The 20,970-nt window shown below is 44.8% G+C and overlaps 2 protein-coding genes across 2 annotated transcripts in view; both read left to right on the forward strand.

Annotated features, from left to right (window-relative positions):
- LOC147900987 (uncharacterized) overlaps positions 1-20,970 on the forward strand; it is a 594,828-nt gene that overhangs the window by 524,221 nt on the left and 49,637 nt on the right. The window lies entirely within an intron of this gene.
- The window catches only part of LOC147900988 (uncharacterized), a 31,721-nt gene that overhangs the window by 1,150 nt on the left and 9,601 nt on the right, over positions 1-20,970 (forward strand). The gene's annotated exons all lie outside the window — the stretch shown is intronic.

A 20,970-nucleotide genomic window follows, 5' to 3' on the forward strand; every position in this document is an offset into this window, starting at 1 on the left:
ATCTTGGTTTTACCAAAAAAAAAAAAAAAGCAGGTGTGATACGTTGCTCTACTGAAGAATAGGCCCATAAAACTGACAAGGCATGGTGGCATATCGGACATGTATGCTCAACTGTCATGAGTTGAAGGTCATCTGATGTGTGCATGGCTGAACATCCATCGGCATGGGATGTAGCATCTGTCAAAGGCTTGTCAAGAAGGAGCTGATAGTAAGAAGGCCTAGAAGCCTGAAATATCACTAAGAAAACATAAGATTTCCCTGAGGCATACAAGGTGCCGAATGCTGATGAAGGGACTGATCTAAAATCGTGGATCCAACCACTAATATACATGGACTGTATATGATAGCCATAAGTGCATGATGAAACAATGAGTCTCCCCAAGCTGCACTATGGCTGAACCTGATGATGTCCATTGCATTGCTGTAGGACCACATTGATGCATAAACATCCTCAAGCTGAGGAATGATCTGCTGATCAAAGGTGGTGATAACTGGATCCACCAAGGGATGCAATGTGGCATAACTGAGTCAATGCTAAGATGTCTTGAAGACTCTCTCTCTCTCTCTCTCTCTCTCTCTCTCTCTCTCTCTCTCTCTCTCATATGGAATAAGTACTATGGCCCTAATCTTAGCAAAGTTTTTTAACAAAGTTTTACACAGGTTGATGATAACTTCCCTGAAATGATCTACCTCTGTCTCTGCTTCTATCTAAAGCTGTGAATGCTTGATCATTGGAATGACCTTAGCGTGCATGAATGGCTTGCATCTTGAGTTCTTCACCGAGTAAAAACAACTGGAGCTCTTCCAGTGTCAAAATTTGCCGTTGAATGGCAATATTCTAGACTAGATTCTCGTATGCCTCTTCTAGTCCATTTAGGATGACTTAAACCATTTCTATAGGATTCATGGTCTCTCCTGCTCTGCTGTGAGTTGATTGTTGTAATCCTTGATCCTGAGTACGTAAGCATGACCAATTTCACTGCTATTGCAAAAACTTTGGTTGATTTGGTTTCTCAGTGTGAGAATCTTGAAAGTGTTCTTGGACTCATAAAGAGCTACGAACATATCCCATGCTTCTTTTGATGTCTTCACTGTGTTGAATGGTAGGATCTACTACAGGTGCAGTCACTAGTGATGTAGCTGTAGATCTCGTTGCTGGTGTTGCAGCAATAGTGGGTGTGGAGCTACTGCTCGCTGGATCGTCCAATGGTCTAGATGTAGACCCATCAACATAATCATTTATCTTGAAGTACAAGAATGGTCTCCATTCGGTATATCCATGTGCCATAATTGGAGTTGTCTAGCTTAGCTGATGCCTCCAAATTGAGGTTACTAGTCGTAGAAATGGTGTTATAAATGTACTTAAAGTGCTGTGAAAATCATTGTTTGAATCAACTGCAATACACCGGTTGTATCAACTAAAGTCTGAACTGTTGGTGAAGATAGAACTACAATATATATGATCCGATCTGTTACAAGGCTTGTGGCAAATGATGCCGGGAATAGCCAAGAGACTATACAGGGCTTAAATGATGTGCACAATGTCGGAAAATAGCCTATATGGATTTACAATGATGGCATGTGTGTGTAAAATCAAATCATGTACAATCTTCCCTCTGATCAATCAATCAATACCTCTGAACACTTTGAAGTGTGCTCGCTAAACTGTGGAACGTCAAGTTTTAGGAAATGTGATGATGTGAAACCGCATGTGAGCGAAGGGACTGACTCCGATTAGGAACTATTTATGAATTTTTTGGCATGGCTTCAATTGGATTCTGTGGATTATCTCCTGTAAGGATGATCTAATCTACTCTGATCTAGATCTAGACCGACCACCGTCGAGCGATGTAAAAGCAGCAAATAATTCCCTTTCTTTGTTCGTTTTAGGTGCTGGGTCAGATTCGTCGATATAGAGGCTGATGTATGTGCAAGAAGTGGATTTTTCACCAAGGCTCAAAAGAGTGTGATACTTGCATCAAAATATGCGTGTGATGTGACAAGCGCATAGAGCACAAAAAATCAAGCATTTTTCCTTTTTAGAGCGCCCTCAAATTCTTTTTGGATCAAGAGATATGGCTTGATCTAGGTGGAGGGGCAAAAAAGGTGCTAGTGATGATGTGGCACTCAAAGTCACATGCAGAACTGTGCCTGTGAGGGGATGTGCCTATGGTGGCACCTGTGATCACATGAAAGGAGCCAAGGGTGCCTGTGGAGAGGCTATAGTGCTTCATAGGGGACTGCCACGTGGCATGTTAGAACATGAAGTCAAGTTGAGTGTGTTTTAGTGTGTTCTACTAGGAGTTCTAGTAGAGTCTTATGTGTGAGTTCCATGTGTCATATTGGGAGATATCCCATATACACTTTCGTATTCTAGTGTGTGTCTATCCTATATGTGATTGTACTTGTGTGTCACATCAACACACATCAAGGAGTCTACATCAAGCTTTATCAATGTGAGTCTTTCAATTTGGTCTATTGATCATTTCGATTTCCTTTCACTTTAATTATGTTTCCATTTGAGTATTATCTTCTCTCTCCCTAGCCTACCCTCTCTCTCTCTCCCCTCTCCCTCTCCACCATGTTCCTTCATGTGATATCAGAGCCATCCTCCGTCCTCCCTTTCTTTCTAACTCCGTCCTTCCTGCTCCTAGTCTTTTCCCTCTTGCTTCTTGCTCTTCGAAGGGATTGAGGTGAGGGAGGCCTAGAAAGAGGAGCTACTCTCCCTCTTTCCTCTTGGAAGGCAGTCCTTCTTCCTTCACCCTTAGCCTCTCCATGAGCTGCTGATCTACATCGACTTTGGAGCTGTTTTCATGGAGTTGATTCGTCGAGCTGCTGCATGATTTGCTGCGACTGTCAGCCTCGAATTTACTGCATATTTACGCTTATATTTGGAGCAACTTGGTCACCATTCTCATGGGCATTAGTGGGCGTCTCGTGGAGGAAAAGACAGCTCGTTTTTTGCTGAAAGACAGCTCGTTTTTTCTGTTTTTGGGCCGTTTTTGTGAAGGAAATAGTTGCTTCCTGTTGTGGAGATATTTTCTACAGTTGGTCACCCTAAAAATGACCTTATTTGGAGCCTGTTTTTGAAGAAAACGACCTACTTGAAGAGTGCTACTGCTTTGCTGCTATTCACACCTCAAAAATGCCGCCATCTGCCCCAGCGACTGCAACATGAGCTGCTGCCAAAGCTATTCCAATTGGTGTGATGCCTTTTTGCCCCGACTACAAGCTAAGCTACCGCTACAGCCCAGATTATTCTAGCCTTTGCTCCGAGCTCACACTTCAGCCTGTATTTCTGCAACGTTTGAAGCAAACATGGAGTATTCCAAAGGGGGAATTGTCATTGAAAAGTTTTATGGTAAGAACTTTCCAACTTTGGGAAACCAAGCTGAGGCTTTTGCTTATGAAGGAAGGTGTGTAGAAGGTGGTTAGTGGCAAAGAAAAGAAACGTGAATCTGATGAAAAGAAAATTGTAGCGTAGGAATTTTGGCTTGTTGGAGGTCGCGTAGTTGTGTTGCCGTGAGGGAGCTGTTGTTGCGGGTCAACCAAACTGAACGGCTTTGGAGCAATTTTTTGATGGAGATAGATGTGAGGGTAGCCCGTGAACAAGGTTGTTTCTTGGTTGCCTTTGGAGGTCCTGGTTGTCAAACTCATGAGCGCTAGAGTACTTGGCTGTGGATGCGCGTAGATGCTTGAAATTGCCTTGAAATAATGGCTCTTGAAGTAGATGAGCTGCCTGAGAGTCGTGAGCTTTGTGTCGGCTAGCAAAGCTCGCTATAGTGTAGCCTTTGGTGTTGCTTGCATGAGCCGGCTGGAGTGCCCCTCCTTGCTTTTTTGTTTTGTAGAAGTTTTTAGGTCTCGAGCCTTATTCGTTGCTCTTGTGCATGAGTGCTAGGTCCCCTAATGCTCCAACAAGGAACAATGCACAGAGAGATCTGAAAAGAGGTCTATATCTCTCTTTCTCTCACAGATAAGAAATTGACAGAAATCTCTCTCTCAAAAGAATGCAATGAACATAATCTCTCTCTCTCTCTTTCACACAATCTCTCAATGAAATGAAGTGAAGAATGAATCTAAATCTCTCTTTGGAAGGAATGATAGAAATATCTCACCAAATGAACGGAATTTTTTTTCTCTCTCAACGGAAGTGAAGATCACTCAAGAGAAACTCTAAATCTTTCAATCTCTCTGATGCTCTCAAGGATTGTAATGCCTCAGCGGAAGGCAAGGACGCTCTCATGCCATGAAAAAATATGAATAGGGGAGAGGAGAAAAGTAGAGATGAAAAGAGAGGGCACAGCTAGAGAGCACACCACAAATGACTAACTGTACACTAGATTTAGTTGAAAATGTAGAATATATATAAACCCCTTTATGGTTAGGGTTAGGGTATCTAACACTTTCCTTTGTAGCACTCTATTGGGTTAGTGCTATGCACATATCTAACACATGATGTTGAGATGGTTTCTCAACATATATGCAATTTGATTGATATCCATAATTGTGCATTATATACATTTCTATATTGCTAAGAATTTTTCTTGTATAGACAAGTTTTGCATTTTTTTAATTGTCAAGTTTTGAAAAGTTGGTATCTCTAGCCCCAAATGTAAGGTTCAACTTAATAAATGATAGAATAACTTACTTGGTGCATTATTTTATTTACAGGTTCTTTTTACATGTGACATCAAAGGCTATGTTAAGGCGTGGACAATGAAAGAGTTAAAATCTGCAAAAGAATGTAGTGATTCTAGAATCGTGGAATTGTTTTCTTTCCGTGCCCACCATGAGATGATTGTGAGTAGCTCTTTGAGCAACCAAGTGTTATAGTTAACCTTGGATGTAGTATTTCTACATATATTTGTTATGGGTTCTTGGTTCTTCCTAGCTTAGTTAGCTCCTGAATATGGAAAATTCTCTGAAGTTAATGATAGCTAAAAAATTTTAGTTCCAAATATGCAAATAATCTTTGTAATAATAAAGATTGAGCATCTACGTCTTTGATATTTCTAACATAGAATGTTTATATTTGTAGGGAGTGTGTCTTATTTTCTTCAAAAAATGTGTTTCTTCTTCATGGGGAAAAATGTGTTTTTTCCATTTATGAATAAATTTCTTAGAGACGAAAGTGCCCAAGACAAAATACACCATGCCTTGCATGAGAAAAACCTAAGAGATTGCAACTCAGCTTTAGAGATTGGAGGCCCTCCAAAGCCCTTCATTGGGATGCCTTTCATATTTATGTTGATCTGCTAAAAAGCTTTTGGAGGAGACTTTGGAATTCCCACAGAGTATAAAAACCACTCTCTTTTCCCTTTCCACCCATGGCAAGCGCTTGTTCACCCAGACGAGAGGCTTTGGCAAAATTTGAGCATCTTTCCTCTTCCTACAACAAAAGCCCAACTAATTCATCAAACGAGAGTGGGGCTGCCCTGAGAACAATGGTCAATGAAGTGACGAATGTGCCACATGAGGGCGCTAAGCTATTGAGAGTAATAGAGATGAGCTTCTTGTCTTCTATTTCCTCATCAATATTTGCGAGTTGATCACGTAGATCAGTGATCATGGCAATATGATCAATGATGGCCTGGCCTTCCTGCATCTCGAGCTCCTTGAGCTGATTTGTCAAGGCAATGGCCCCTGCCTCATTCTTAACATGATACATGTTTGCCAATCTTTCTCATGCTAGCTTTGCATCCTTGCATGACTTGATAGTCGTCATAATGTGCCTCTTTACATTTGTGGCAATCAAAAACATTGCTTGGGCACTGCCGTGGTCAAACTTCTACTACTCCTCCATCGATGCTATGGGACTAGTAGAAGGGGCTGTAGGAGTCTGCTGTCTACCTATAGTCTAACCCGAAGAAGCTGTGTTGGATGTAGATGAGCCTGCTGGCCTCACCTCATCCCCACTAACAATATCCCACAAGCCCTTACCAACCAAGATGTTCTTAAGCATGAATGACCACAAGGCATAGTTTGGTCCATCTAGCTTGTCACCCTCGGACAAATTGCCAAAACTGTCTGAAAGAGTCGGGAGGTGGAGGGGAGACTGGAAAGGAGCGGGAAGGGCCAGGGAGAGGCGGGGCGGACAAAGCAGCAGGGGGGGTTCAAAAGTAGAGGCGCAAAGAGGGCAGGAAGGAGGCAGAGGGGGAGGCGGAGGCGGCATAGAGAGGCGGGAAGGAGGCAGAGGGGGAGGAGGGGGTGGAGACGGTGGTGAAGACGGGTGGCACAGGCAAAGGCGGGATGGGGCGGGATGACGGTGGAGGCGGGGAGGGAGAAGGAGGTGGAGGCAGGGAAGGAAGGAGGGATGCAGGAGGGGGAGAAGGCGGCGGAGAGGATGCGGAAGCGGGGGATGGCGGAAGGGCGGAGAGGAGTGGGGGCAGAGGCAGAGGCGGAAGGACGGAGAGGAGGCAGAAGCAGAGAGGAGGTGGAGATGGAGGCAAAGGGGTGGAGAGGACGTGGAGGGAGAAGGTGGGCAGCGAGAGCAGCTAGAGAGCATGAGCATCTACTCCCCCTTCTTCTCTGAGTCTCCCACAGGGTTGAGATGACATTTCTAGCCTCAACCTTGGTTATTTTGTACCTCTTTTGAGGATTTTTTCTCATGTACAGAATGATGTATTATCGCCTTGAGTTTGGTTGTTTTCATACTTAATGGAATTCTTTTTTTGCAAAAAAAAAAAAAACCTAAGAGGGTAAAGCCCCACTTAGCAATTAAACCGGTAAAGATCCAAGGCTGAGGCTGAATGTGTCACCTCAAACCTATGGTGACCTCAAAGAAGAAGCAAGAACCTATCCAATCCTAGATGAATACATCCTCTTGGATGAAGCAGCCCCATAAGATCTTTGCATGCTTGACCAAATGACCATCAAAGCATGTACAATGTTTAACCATATATTGGCCATGGTGTGAGATAGGTGGACCTAGGAATGATAAGTGCCTCTATGCATCTTCATCTCTGGATATGCTTGGCTGAAATGCTTGCTATATATCCCAACATGTGTCCACCACAGCATGTGTAGTTCTATAGGGTGGGGATGGGGTGCAGCAAGGGAGCGGGGAGGAGCAGCAGCTCTTGCTCTCTGAATGAATGTAGAATGCCTGCTTTCAAACATAGAGACGAAAAAGTGTTTATTGACTCTGCCACCCATCTGAATTCAGAAGGACTCTCATGCATGAAAGGCATACTCTGCTCTCTGATCAAGAAATACCTACTAATGAGCCCTTGCTGCAGCAAGGCGCTCCTGAATCCAAGCATCTGAAGGCTGTTTCTGCTCTTTCCTCTGCAAAGCTGCCAACCGCTGGCAAAACCAATCTCACGTCTGAGAATATCTCATCTTCTAGTACGAGCAACTGAGAGGTAGAAGTCACTAATACCAAAAAGGGTAACAGCTACCTGTGATGGCAATGGCTGCCCACCTTGGACATGAGAAACCCATATGTGCAGGGCTGCCTCTGTAAGGTCCTCCTCTGTATACAAGGCATCTGGAATCCTAATGCTGGCAGATCGGCCTCTGAAGTGAGGCTCTGAGATAGCCAGCACAACAGGAAAGTGATCTGAAGTGGAAACCTGTAACCTGACTTCTCTTTTCTCGCTTCTATTTCACTGATCACGGGAGTAGCACCATAATTATCCACCCAGCCGATTCTATCAAGGCTTCCCAGCTTAGGAGAGAGAGAGCTGTATCAAAAAAATCACGTAATTACCCTTCTTCCATTCTCTCACAAGCCTTGACAGACCCCAATTCCCTAGATAGATCTAGATGCCACATGTCATCCATATAGGGCCTTTCTAATGCAACATTTCACCCCTCTCTTGGGATGCATTTAATTCCTTGCCCCTAGGCACATTCTTTGCACTAGGCCCTTGGTCTCAGATCTATCTAGTCCGGTGCTATCAGCCCTCACCTAGGACCTTGACATTAATCCCTCCCGATCATTTACATAAAGCCCAAACACATATATTACAAAGATAGATCCTATAAGGGAAATGTCGACTGATTCTTCCGAGGTCATGCTACCTCGGCTAGAGCGTAACATTCCTTCCCTCTTCAGACATCAGCGTCCTCGATGATAAAGTCTGGGAACACTCTCCGCAACTGATATACGGATTCCCAGGTAGCTTCGGATAGAGGCTGACCATGCCATGCAACCAACACCGTGGGTATCTTCCGATTTCGTATTTGCATTGTTCCTCGGTCCAGGATTCTTGTTGGTTTGCGCCTTGCAATATCCTCTATCTCCTGAAACAAAACCACACCTTCGATTAGTGAGTCACCAGTATGTAAAAATTTCTTTAAACGAGAAACATGAAAAACCGGGTGCACCTTACACCCCTGTGGCAATTCTAATTTATAGGCTACACTGCCTATTCTCTTTAGAATTAACCACGGCCCACAGTATCGAGGTGATAACTTAGCACACTCTCCTGAAGTCAACGACTTCGAGTGCGAAGGAATTCTGAGAAAAACTTTTTCTCCTTCTTCAAATACTCTTATAGACCGATTTTCATCCGCATACACCTTGGCTCTATCCATAGCCTGGCGGATATTAGCTCTCGCAAGTGCTAGCATCTCCCGCATCTGAACTACAAAGTTCGCGGCACTAGGCACTTTCTGAGGTACTCCAACTATAGTTGGATTGGCTGGCCTATAACCATAGTTCAGCTCAAACGGACTGAACCCAGTAGATGAATGTTTCCTATCATTGTAGGCAAACTCCAACAATGGCAACCACTTGTCCCATGTATGTTGCCTCAATGACACATATGCTCTCAGCATATCCTCTAAAATCTGGTTGACTCTCTCCGTCTGACCATCCGTCTCAGGATGATCCCCACTGCTCATTCCCAACTCAGTCCTTAGTGTCTCGAATACCGCAGTCCAAAAGTGACCGGTAAACCTGACATCTCTGTCTGACACTATGGATCTAGGCAATCCATGCAGACGAAATATGTGTCTAATAAACAACTCCGCTACTTGCGGGGCACTAATAGACTCTCTAGTCGGAATGAAGTGAGCCATCTTGGTTAGACGATCAACCACCACAAGGATAGAATTATACCCACCTTGTGTTGCAGGTAACCCTACAATGAAGTCCATGGAAATGCTTTCCCACTTACTTAGTGGTATTTCCAAGGGCTGTAAAAGTCCGGGTGGCTTCACCCGCTCGGCCTTACTTACTTGACACGAGAAACACTGTGTCACATATTCATGAATATGCTTTTTCATCTTTGGCCAAAAGAAATCTCGCTTCACGAGATCATATGTCTTCTCGACTCCTGGATGTCCCGCACACGGGCTATCATGGCATTGTCGAATGACTCTCTGCCTGAGATCATTCTGACCAGGTACTACAACCTTGCCATTTCTAACTAGCATACCATCCCTTATAGTATATCTTGCATAAGTTTGGCCTTTTCTGGATGCCAGGTCATCCTTTTCACTTTCCCCGGGTTTTAGCACATGAGCCTTAGGCCATAAGCTCTGGACAAACTCGTCCACTTTTTGAGTTTCTCTTATCTCGGTCATTAGAGCACTCTCTAATACCGTGAAACTCAGGTTGTGCATAATGCGAGATAACGCATCAGCTACCTTATTGTCTTTTCCTCTTCGGTACCGAATCGTTAGATTAAACTCCTGCATGAGCTCTGCCCACCTAGCTTGGCGGCCCCTCAAGTCAGGCTGTTTACGGAAATGTTTCAGAGTATCATGATCCACATCCACATAAAACTCTGAACCATACAGATAATGCCTCCATGTTTTCAAAGCATGGATAACAGCATACAACTCCAATTCATGAGTTGGCCAATTCCTTTGAGAGGGAGAAAGCTTCTTGCTTTCGAAGGCTACTGGCCTTCCCTCTTGAAGGAGGACTGCTCCTACCGCAATGCCACTTGCATCGGTTTCTAGGAACAACGGTTTCTGGGGATCAACTATTTTTAACACCGGTCCTGAGACCACAGCTTGTTTTATGGTGTTAAAACTTTCTTGTTGACTCTGTCCCCAAATAAAAGGTACTTTATCTGAGGTCAGATCAGTCAATGGCGATACTATTCCGGAATATCCTTTGATATGCCTTCTATAAAACTGGACAAATCCCAAGAATGATCGCAACGCGGTCAGACTCTGAGGGATTGGCCAAGTTAGTATCGCAGCCACTTTCTTCGGATCCATTTCTACCCCCTGTGGAGTAATTATGAACCCTAAGTACTCAAGCCTAACCATACACAGTATAGTTTTCTTTTTATTTACATAAAGACTGGCTTTCCTCAAAGTACTGAACACTATCCTTAAGTGTTCACGATGCTCAGTAACACTTTTACTGAATATCAAGATATCGTCAATAAAATGTACTACGAACTTTCCGATATACGGACGTAGTAAATCGTTCATAAGCATGACGAAGGTCGCTGGAGCATTGGTAAGTCCGAAGGGCATTACCAAAAACTCATAATGACCAAACCTGCTTCTAAAAGCGGTTTTATGCACATCCTCGGTTCTAATCCGGATCTGATGATAGCCGCACTTAAGATCTATCTTGCTGAAAATCACGGCTCCATGTAATGCATCTAGCAAATCATCAATCCGAGCCATCGGGTACCTGTGCTTAACAGTGATATTATTCAATGCTCTGTAATCTATACAGAGGCGAAACGTATCATCCTTTTTCCTCTTTAATATCACTGGCGAAGCAAAAGGTGAGAAACTTGGTTGAATCTGCCCCAACTTGAGGTATTCTTCCAGTTGCCTACGCACCTCTGCTTCTTCAGTAAAACTCATTCTATAGGGAGGTCTATTTACAGGTTCTGCCCCCGGGATCAGTTCAATCTTATGCTGAACATTCCGCTCTGGAGGTAACCCATAAGGTAGTTCATCCCTAAAACATTCAGAGAACTCCTCTGTTATAAGATTAGCCAGCTTGGCCATCTCACCACTTTGCGTAACATCAGTGCTAGTCGAAGAATCATCCATCGACTCTACCGATGCGGTGCAAAGGTACAAAAACTCTACTTGAGCCTTTCTGATTTCCATCACGGAAACCAACGGTCCCTGAGGTATATCTCTTTCACCTCGCAAGACATAAAGCACATCATTCATCTTGAATTGATATACGTGCTTTTTCCAATCAATGGCTGGATTCTTCCTAGAATGCCACGCCATTCCCAGGGCTATATCCGCATGAGCAAGCTTGGTTATTTCAAAATCAAGCTTCTCAGCATAGTCCTGAATCCGAAGCTCCAACTGGGCAACCCTTTGGTCCCATACTTCAGTTGAACTTCCATCGGCCATCCTGACTGTATACGCATAGTCAGATGGACTTGTCTTTAATTTCAGCCTCTTCACGAGCTTGGAGTTAATCACATTGTGAGTTGACGCTGAGTCAAACAACACAATGACATCATGACTGGCTACTTGCCCTTTCATTTTAATTAACTCCGTATCATTAAAGGCCGTATACCCCGTTGCTGCGGGCTTAGATAGGATGTTATCAGGTGCACTCGTCACTAACTTAGTAACAGACACACATAACAAACAAGGTACTAACCTCTGAGAAGATCCCGCTAGCTGAATCTGCATCTCTTCCGCTCTGGGACTTCCCTGCATCTCCACGTCGCACTCTGAGATCACCATCTCAGCCATCCGACGATCTTTGTTACGTGGACAATCTCTCCACTGATGAGGTTGAAGGCAACCAAAGCATAAGCCTTCCCTCCTCGCTTTTTCCCTTTGTTCCGGGTTCAAGGGAGACTTAGACCAAGCCCGGGCTGCCATTGGAGTTACTTTTCTTTTCACTCCAATGGTGGTACTTGGTTTAGGAGTTTCAGCCGGTCTCGCCTGCTTGGCTTGACCACTCGGCTGCGAACCACTCCCTTTACTAGTCCACTTCTTCTTAAACCCAGATTTCTTCGGATACCCATACTGGGTTCCGACCTGTGCAAACCCACTTGGCTTGCTGCCCTTGGCATCTTCGTAGTTCAGGGCTATAGCTATTGCATCATCTAGCGTGTTCGCGTACTTAGCCCGAACTTCCATTTTTATTCGATCATTCAATCCAAATATGAAATCTTTCACTTGGATTGATTGAGGCAGGGGTTCGTCAACCTTCATTACACTCTCTCGAAACTTATCAGTGTATTCTGCCACTGATAAATTTCTCTGACGAAGGTTCCTATATTGATCCCAAGCTCGGGATGCCTCGTCAGGAGGTAAGAAGTGTTTCCTGAACTCTCTTTTAAACCCCTCCCAGGTAGTGGATGCTATGCCATCCTTTTGTTGCTTAATCCACCACCGATCCGCTGCCTCACTAAACATATGGGTGGCCTCGCGGATCTTTTTGATGTCATTTCTGATCTCACAAATGGCGAACGCCTCGTCCCATTTGTGTAGCCAGGTCTCAATGACATCAGAGCTACGGTCGTTCATCCGACCAGAATACTTTTCCGGTCTGTAATTGGCAATAATTGGCACTTTAGCCTTCCTAGGCTCGACCGTATGGACACTAGACTCCGGTTCCATTGGAGCCTTTCCCTTCTCCTCTCGAGAAGGTCTGGTAGACATACTCTGGAGTGCTCTCCTAAGTTCGGATTGCCCTGCATTGGCTTGTAACTGCTGTGCTAACAACTGTTGCAAGGCATCTTCCAACAATGCAATCCTGCCAGATAACGTATGAGCTACTGGGCGCGATCCCTGCTGGGTCGGCCGGACTCCTGATTCACCAGGGTCCCTCCTGGAAGCCCCTTCTTCTGCTTCCATTTAGTTCAGTAGGCGTTTTGTTTTGGGGTTTTTTTTTTTTTTTTTTTAAACACCCCTAGAACACTGTAATCACAAGCTGACACAATTCAGGGTACTGACACTCTGAACACAATTCCCTATACTAGGGAATTCCTGCAATCCCTTATGCACACTGACTAGGCATTTGATACAGGCATGTCTCACAGATGGCGCTTTTCCCTATACTAGGGAATACCTGCAATCTGACGACAATACTGACCAAGTATTTGACACAAGCATATATCACAATATACCCCAAACCACTTTCCCTATACTAGGGAAATTCCTGCATCAAACTGACTTGAGCACACAGGCTCAATCTGAAGGACAGTCCACGAAAATCTTATTTTATTTATTTATTTGTTTTTCGCTTTAGATTCCCTTCTGCTGTATAGAAATAAATAAACTGTGAATCGAAATTTTGCGCAGGAAGAAAAAGAGTTGCTCCCTGGTGGTTCGCTCCTGCCTAACAGCAACCGAAGCAATCCTTTAGAATCACTCTGGTGTCGTCTCGCACTCTGAGTCACTGATCAGCGCCGTGCCTTCAGAGGTCCCTGTTCCGTCAGGGTTACGGGAGCCCTGCTTCCGTTCCAGTCGATGACGATCTGCCACTCCTGGACTAGTACCTGCGCTAACGATTTTCTCTCCAGCTAACCCCTCGAACTGCTTTTTCAAAAGTGCGCTGCACAGCGACGTCAAATGCACAGCGACGATGCGATCAACACGTCACCTCACCAATAATCTGGGCGATCGACGCGTCACCTCACCGCAGGTCGACGTAGCACCACTAACTTCGTAACGAGCTAACGGCGGTACGTGAAGGTGCTGCGTCGTATTTCTCTCCCAGCGTCAGCTCGCTGTTTTCCATCACAACCAACGATCGTCGACAGGCCTTCCCACGGCCCCTGCTCCCTCACCACGCTTCAGCCCGTTAACTTGCGCTGCTCCCAGGTCCTACCCCTACACAACCCGGAGCTCTGATACCAAATGTAACCTGACTTCTCTTTTCTCGCTTCTATTTCACTGATCACGGGAGTAGCACCATAATTATCCACCCAGCCGATTCTATCAAGGCTTCCCAGCTTAGGAGAGAGAGAGCTGTATCAAAAAAATCACGTAATTACCCTTCTTCCATTCTCTCACAAGCCTTGACAGACCCCAATTCCCTAGATAGATCTAGATGCCACATGTCATCCATATAGGGCCTTTCTAATGCAACATTTCACCCCTCTCTTGGGATGCATTTAATTCCTTGCCCCTAGGCACATTCTTTGCACTAGGCCCTTGGTCTCAGATCTATCTAGTCCGGTGCTATCAGCCCTCACCTAGGACCTTGACATTAATCCCTCCCGATCATTTACATAAAGCCCAAACACATATATTACAAAGATAGATCCTATAAGGGAAATGTCAACTGATTCTTCCGAGGTCATGCTACCTCGGCTAGAGCGTAACAAAACCCCAGCAACAATGCATACCGATCCACCTCTGTCAAGTGCCCAATCATCTACATAGAATCTGTCAATACGTGCATGAATAGGCATTTGCTGTCTCTTGTTCGACCAAGAGAACAGGAGGGACTGTGGCTGAATAAGAAAGGCATCGTCCAACCAAGTATCTCTACCACAATAGTGAAAAAGGAAGGCATCCCAAGCTGCTCTCTCCAAAGAGTGAAGTCCTCCTTCTCTACCCCCTTTTTTGTCTGAGGGTAACTCAACCATATTAAAGTCACCTCCAATCACCCATGAATCCGCAATGGGGGCCCAAGAGAGCAAATCCTTCCACATAAAGACACGTTTCCCTCTAATGTTGGAGGCATACAGGTTAAGGAAACCAACCTTACACCCTCCAATCAAGAGAATAATCCACTGAGCTCTAGAGGGAATAATGACTCCGTGTCCAACAACCAAGGGGAGAACCGACTGCGAAACTGAAATAGAAGTGCCCCCCCTGGTGCCCGAGGCTGGCGACCAAAAAGTATGACCAGAAAGCAGTTTGCCAGACTTAGAGCAATATCTGGCATCCAATTTGTGTTCTTGGATAAAAAGGATATCAATAGCACCTCCAGTGACACCTGGATGAAGCTAGCTACCTACGGCGATGGTGTGGAACTCCGCCTAGGCCCTGTATGTTCCAACTGACTATCCTCATGGACGGGAGGATGCTGGATGGATAAATTTGACCAAGGTAAAAGGCATAAATATGTGTGTGTGCTTGTATGTGTGGCAATAGTATATAAAATATGGTGTGCATAGGACCCAAGGTTGAGGTGGCAGGGCATGACCATGTGCCACCCTTCCACGTAAGAGGACCGATAAGGTGTGTTATACATAATCCATGGTAGTAGTATTATAAAATGTTAAGGTGGCATGGTTTCTCCATATCCCACCCCTCCACCTAGACGGTCCCATACCTGCATTTAATGAGACATGGCCCAAGGATCATGGGAGAAGTAATATAAAATAGGTGGAGATGGATATTATATTGGATTATTCCCTCCATGTAGGATAGGCCCATGTGGGGGGGGCATAGATAGTCCAAGAATGCAAGTTAAATAATGGGAAAAGTAGGATGAGGTGGCAAGACTCCTTGTGCCAACCCTCCACTTATCCTCCTAGATGTTTGAACGTATTATAAAATTGGAAAGAGACCAAGGTAGTATCTTAGACTTGGGATATGGGGTTTGATTTATGTGGAAAAATGAGGCAAATGGTTGTCGCACATAATTGAGAGTGCATATCCACCTAGCCCACATGGGAGACTTTTCCACACATACCATGCATGTGGGAGGATGCATTTATTGGGAGAGACCCCCTCTCTTGGCTATAAAAGGAAGGGGCTATTCCTTGATGTAACACGCTCATTCTTGTAAAGCCACCTAGCTAGTACTTTGATTTCCCCTCCCATCCTTCCTTTCAAATAAAGCATGACTCTCTTCCCTTGATGTCTCCATCTCTACATTCCACCTCCCATCATGTACATGCTCCTCTTCCCCCTCTTCCTTCCCCCTTGTGCCATAGTCCCCCTCTTCATTCCCACCCCTCTTAATCCCTTTTCCCCACCTATAAGAATACTTCTTCCCTCACGTTCCATTTTCCTCCATGGCCCCCGAGTGTCACCATGCCTAGCGTCTAGCCTCATGCATTGATTTCTTTTCTAGTTAATAGCACCCACCATGGATGCAGGTCCCAACTCCCATCTAGACCACTGCATATAATGTGACATGCCCAGTGATCTGCCATGCTCATCTAGTATACAATCGTTCCACATGACGGGCTGCCTGTCAATTTCTTCATGAGAGGAGGGTGGAACTCTCCAAAGAGTACTTCTGAAGCTGTCCCAAGCCTTCAGAATGGCAGCCATGAGAGGGAAAGTGGAAGATCTGAGACGGGCTGACATAAAGATCCATCTAGGGCTGTCCATCCAATCTCCTTCTTGAGAAGGTGTGCATGTCTGTATACTACGTAAGAAAAAATCCTTCCAAGGCTCCTGACCAGGCATCAAACCTCTGACCATGATCTTGCAGAGCAAGGCTCTACACTACAAGTCTGGATCAGTAATATTGAGGCCCCCTTCCTCAGTGAGTAGAATAAGAGTCTCCCAAGCTACCTTGGCTATCACATCTGAAGTGCCATCTAATCCACTCCACAACAAATTCTTGATAGGTCTCTTGAGCTGAGTGATATTGCTTGTAGATCGGCACCAACAAGAGCAAACAAACCAGGCTGTAGCCAATAGTTTTTGGTTTACAACCACCACTCTGGATGTAAGGTCAAGTCTGGCCGAATTCCAAAATAAGAGTTTCCTGACACCCGTCTAAATCCAAGTAAATCCAATATCAGCACCCAATCTGGAGTGTCCTTATCACTAATCCAAAAACCATTGGATTTGTTCCAGTTAATGTGAGCCCTTGCTACAATGCAAAATAAATCCAAGGCTATCCTGAAAGAGGTAAGTGTCTGCGGAGTGGCATCCAAAAAAATAGCTGTGTCATCTGCCAACTCACTGTCCAGCAACTCCTCTTCCTGTCTCAACGGAAGTCTTAGCCCAAAAATATCAGCTTGAGCTATAATATAGAGGCTCATAGCTTCAGCCACAAATAAGAATAGACAGGGGGCTAGAGGGCATCCCCGTCGAACTGATCTAGATATCTGAAACGTGTCTCCCCTGACTCCACCAATGAGTATCTGGCTATGGGCTGACCTATAAAGAGCAAAAACCCCTCTAATCCACAAATCTGAAAATCCAAAGAGGAGAAGGGTTCCCTCTAGAAAACCCCAATCTACCCTGTCATACACTTTTTTGAAGTCCAGGAATAGGATTTCTAGTCTATGGCCCTCATGCATAGCCCACTCAGAAGCCTCCCAAAATGAGAATATGTTATAAAAAATGCTTCTACCATGGAAAAAGCTTGTCTGTGTGTCATGTATAAGATCTGGCAGGATGGGCTACAATCGCAGAGGCTGATGGTCTTCACTGAGACACTAAATTTCTGCAACCTCCTTTCGGGATAAGATGAATGAGACCCTCCGAGAGTGAGTCTGGCATCTCACCCGAGTCCCAAACGCCCTGCAGGGCTGAGGTGATGTAATCCCCAATCTGATCCCAAAAAATAAAAATAAAAGAAGGTGTAAGCCCATCTGACCCTGGACAACTTCCCTTATGAAGGGTAGTAACAGCGATCCTGAACTCTATGTTGGTGAAGCGTGCATCAAGTGAGGCTCTCATACCTCTATCCACCAACATAGGAATATGCTGCCAAATAACCTGTCTAGCATCATCTCTGGCCTGTGAATCAGGATGTGCACACTTTTGTGCGCTCGTTATCAGGCCTGACCGAGTTCCAGGATGTTGGTGTATTCCTAGATCTATGAGCTGGTCATGTAGCCATGCTATAACGTGAGCCTCTGAGCATGTTGAGTCTCAAGCCATGAGAGTGCTTAGATCAACCTCTGAACACGCTCAGACTTTAGCCTCTGAGTTACATAGGGTGCACAGTTTGATGACCGTCATTGTCATGTTTTGTTCTTGTGTTGGCTCTTTCCTACCACTTTTGTAGGAAGAGCTGGGTATTCTATGTTGCAGGGTTCCGAGGCTTTTTGTCACCTACAGATATATTGGAATTGTCGTTGTAGTATATATGTAGCTTAGGACCTCGAGTCGTGTTCCGGTGAGAGACGTAGGCTTAAGTGTGGTGAGTAAACATAATGCAAGCATGTGTAAAAGGCACGTAAACCATTGTTGTTGGGGTAATGAAGGCTTCCGCCTCCATTGGGGGTTGTAGGGTTTAGGAGGAGTTTAAGGGTTCAGAAGGAGGTTCCAGGGTTTAGAAAGAGTTCAGAGTTAGGAGGAGGATCCAAGGTTCAGAGTAAAGTACATGGTGGAGAACTCGTCTCCCTCGTAGATCATTGAGTTAAGGGTTTAGGAAAGCATAGGAGTGGGAGAGGAAGAAGGTGTAAGAGCATGGGTGAAGTAAGAGAGAGAGGAGGAAGGAGGAGGAGGGAAGAGGAGGAGGGAGAGGGAGGAGAGAGGAGGAGGAGGAGGGAGGAGGAGGAGGAGGAGGAGGAGGGAGGAGGAGGAGGGAGGAGGGAGGAGGAGAGGGAGAGGATGGGTTGCAGGGTTGGAGGAGAGGGGAGAAGGGTTGCAAGGTTAGGACATGCTTTTGGACGTGCAGTGCAAGGAAGCATGGACACTTGAGACAAATGCTTGGAATACCAATGTAGACTCAACACAATGCCCCAAGAGTGTGGGCTTCATTCCATTATGGGGTATTTATACAAGTTGGAGAGCTTCCCTCTCTGCATGTAACACAAAGTCGTATCACAAAGTTGTAACACAAAGTTGTATCACTTTCTCTCTCTACATGTAGAAGTTGTAACACAAAGTTGTTACACAAACTTGTAACACAAAGTTGTGTCACAAAGTTGTATCACAAAGTTGTTACACAAAGTTGTGTCACAAAGTCGTAACACATTCTCTCTCTTCATGTAGAAGTTGCAACATAAACTTGTAACACAAAGTTGTTACATAAAGTCGTAACATAAAGTTGTGTCTAGAAGTTGTAACACAAAGTTGTAACACAAAGTTGTATCACAAAGTTGTATCACCTTCTCTTTCTTCATAAGTTCATGTTGGCACAGAGTCAACATACTCCCGGATCCATTTTATTACCCGTCCTCGGGTTATGGATTATTTTGATTTCAGAGTTGAGATGCCATGTGCGTAATCCAGTGGCTATTTAGCTTGTGGTATGCGAGTCGTTCCTGCTGTAATTCTTTTGCACCACACAATGTGTAGTTAATAGTCAAGAAACTTATCTTCTCTTAAGGAGGGGTAGATGACTATGAATGTCAGAGGGGATCTCGTTGCTGAGGTTGCGGACGCTGCCATCGAATCTTCTTGGGAAGAGGTTTAGCGGGGGTCTCGTTGTGGAGGATTGGTATAAAAGGATGTTGGTCAAGAAGCTTATCTCCACTTGAGGAGGGGTAGATGACTATGAATGTCAGAGGGGATCTCGTTGCTGAGGTTGCGGACGCTGCCATCGAATCTTCTTGGGAAGAGGTTTGGCGGGGGTCTCGTTGTGGAGGCTGTCATTTCTTGCTATCTTGCATACATGTTGGATGCGATTGCACCCGTAGCATTGAGCTTGTAGATAATTAGTATGCAAGTTTGATATTTTTGCATATAGGAGACGGCTGTGATGTTTGGCGGGGGTCTCGTTGCGGAGGCTGCAGACTCTGTTGCCAATTCATCTTGAGTTTTGGCATAGCTTTGTGTACTGCGTGTGAATTCATTGCATGCTTTGAGAGTATGGAATGAAAGTGTGTGATACTATTTTTTATGCAATCTATTATGTGCCTATGCAAAATCATGTGAGTGCATGTGATGTGTCTAACTATATGCTTATTTGTGGGATTTGATAGGGAAACTAAGACTCAAACATCCCTAATGTGCAAAAAACGTGCCGATGCAGTGAGTGTGCGTGTAACAATCTAGTGCAAACTATATGTGCAAAAACGTGCATATGCGAGTGAGTGCTTGTGATACAATCTAATCCTAACTAAGGAAGACTTGGTTTCCCAAATCTTCGTTTTTGTCGGGGATGGCTCGCGTGTTGATGTAGTAGCGCTTCAGTCGGCTCCCGTTTATTGTTGTGTTGAATTGGACTCCATCAAGTGTTTCAAGTAGCACAACTCCAATGGGATTCATCTTGCGTACTCGGTAGGGTCCGTGACCTAGATATTTCAGTTTTCCCTTGTGTACTTTGGCATTGTATAACAGGACTAAGTCGCCTTCCTTGATGTCTTTAGCTTTCAGATTCCTGTCAAACCATGCCTTTCTTCGACGTTTTTCTGTTGTCATGGCATGATAAGCGACTAGTCTGGTCTCTGTATGCTTTTCCAACTGACAGGGCCTTTCTTTCAAGGACTCATGATCACCCATGCGTTCTTGTATTGCGATGCGCAGACTTGGTATTATAAATTCAAGTGGGACCACGGCTTCAAGGCCGTACACCAATTGAAAAGGTGTGTTCCCTGTACTGACCTTGAATGTGGTTCTGTATGCCCATAAGGCTGCATGCAGTTTCTCTGCCCAATCAGAACGCTGCGGTTCTACTACCTTGGTGAGGATATTGCATATGATTTTGTTTGTGGATTCTGCTAATCCATTCCCTTGGGGGTAGTAGGGTGTGCTTTTTCTATGAATGACCATGAAGCCAGACAAGAGTTCTTGGATTACCTCATTGACAAAATGTGTGCCTCTATCCGACACAATTTCAATGGGGCATCCGAATCGGGTGATCACATGTTCGTACAAGAATCTTGCTGTGCTTTTGGCATCTGCCTTTCTGACTGCCTTAGCTTCAGCCCATTTTGTAAAGTAATCAGTGGCCACAATGATGTAGCGTGCCTGTGTTCCTTTTGCTGCTGGATGTATGGGACCCACATAATCAATCCCCCATTTTTCAAATGGTTGTTGTGCAACAATTGTTGTTAGGGGATTGAAGTCTTTGTGTTGTGGTTTAATAGTTCGTTGGCAAACATCACAGCCTTTTACATATTCATAGGCATCTGCCCACAGTGTTGGCCACCAGTAGCCTGCGAGGAGAACTTTTCTTGCTGTGGCTTCCCCTTGGAAGTGTCCTCCTGCAATGCCTTCATGGACTTCACTCAGGATTGGCAGGATCTCATG

Source organism: Dipteris shenzhenensis, chromosome 6, assembly GCF_047967505.1.
Source record: "Dipteris shenzhenensis isolate YYH24624 ecotype China chromosome 6, Dip_SZ_1.0, whole genome shotgun sequence".
NCBI lineage: Eukaryota > Viridiplantae > Streptophyta > Polypodiopsida > Gleicheniales > Dipteridaceae > Dipteris > Dipteris shenzhenensis.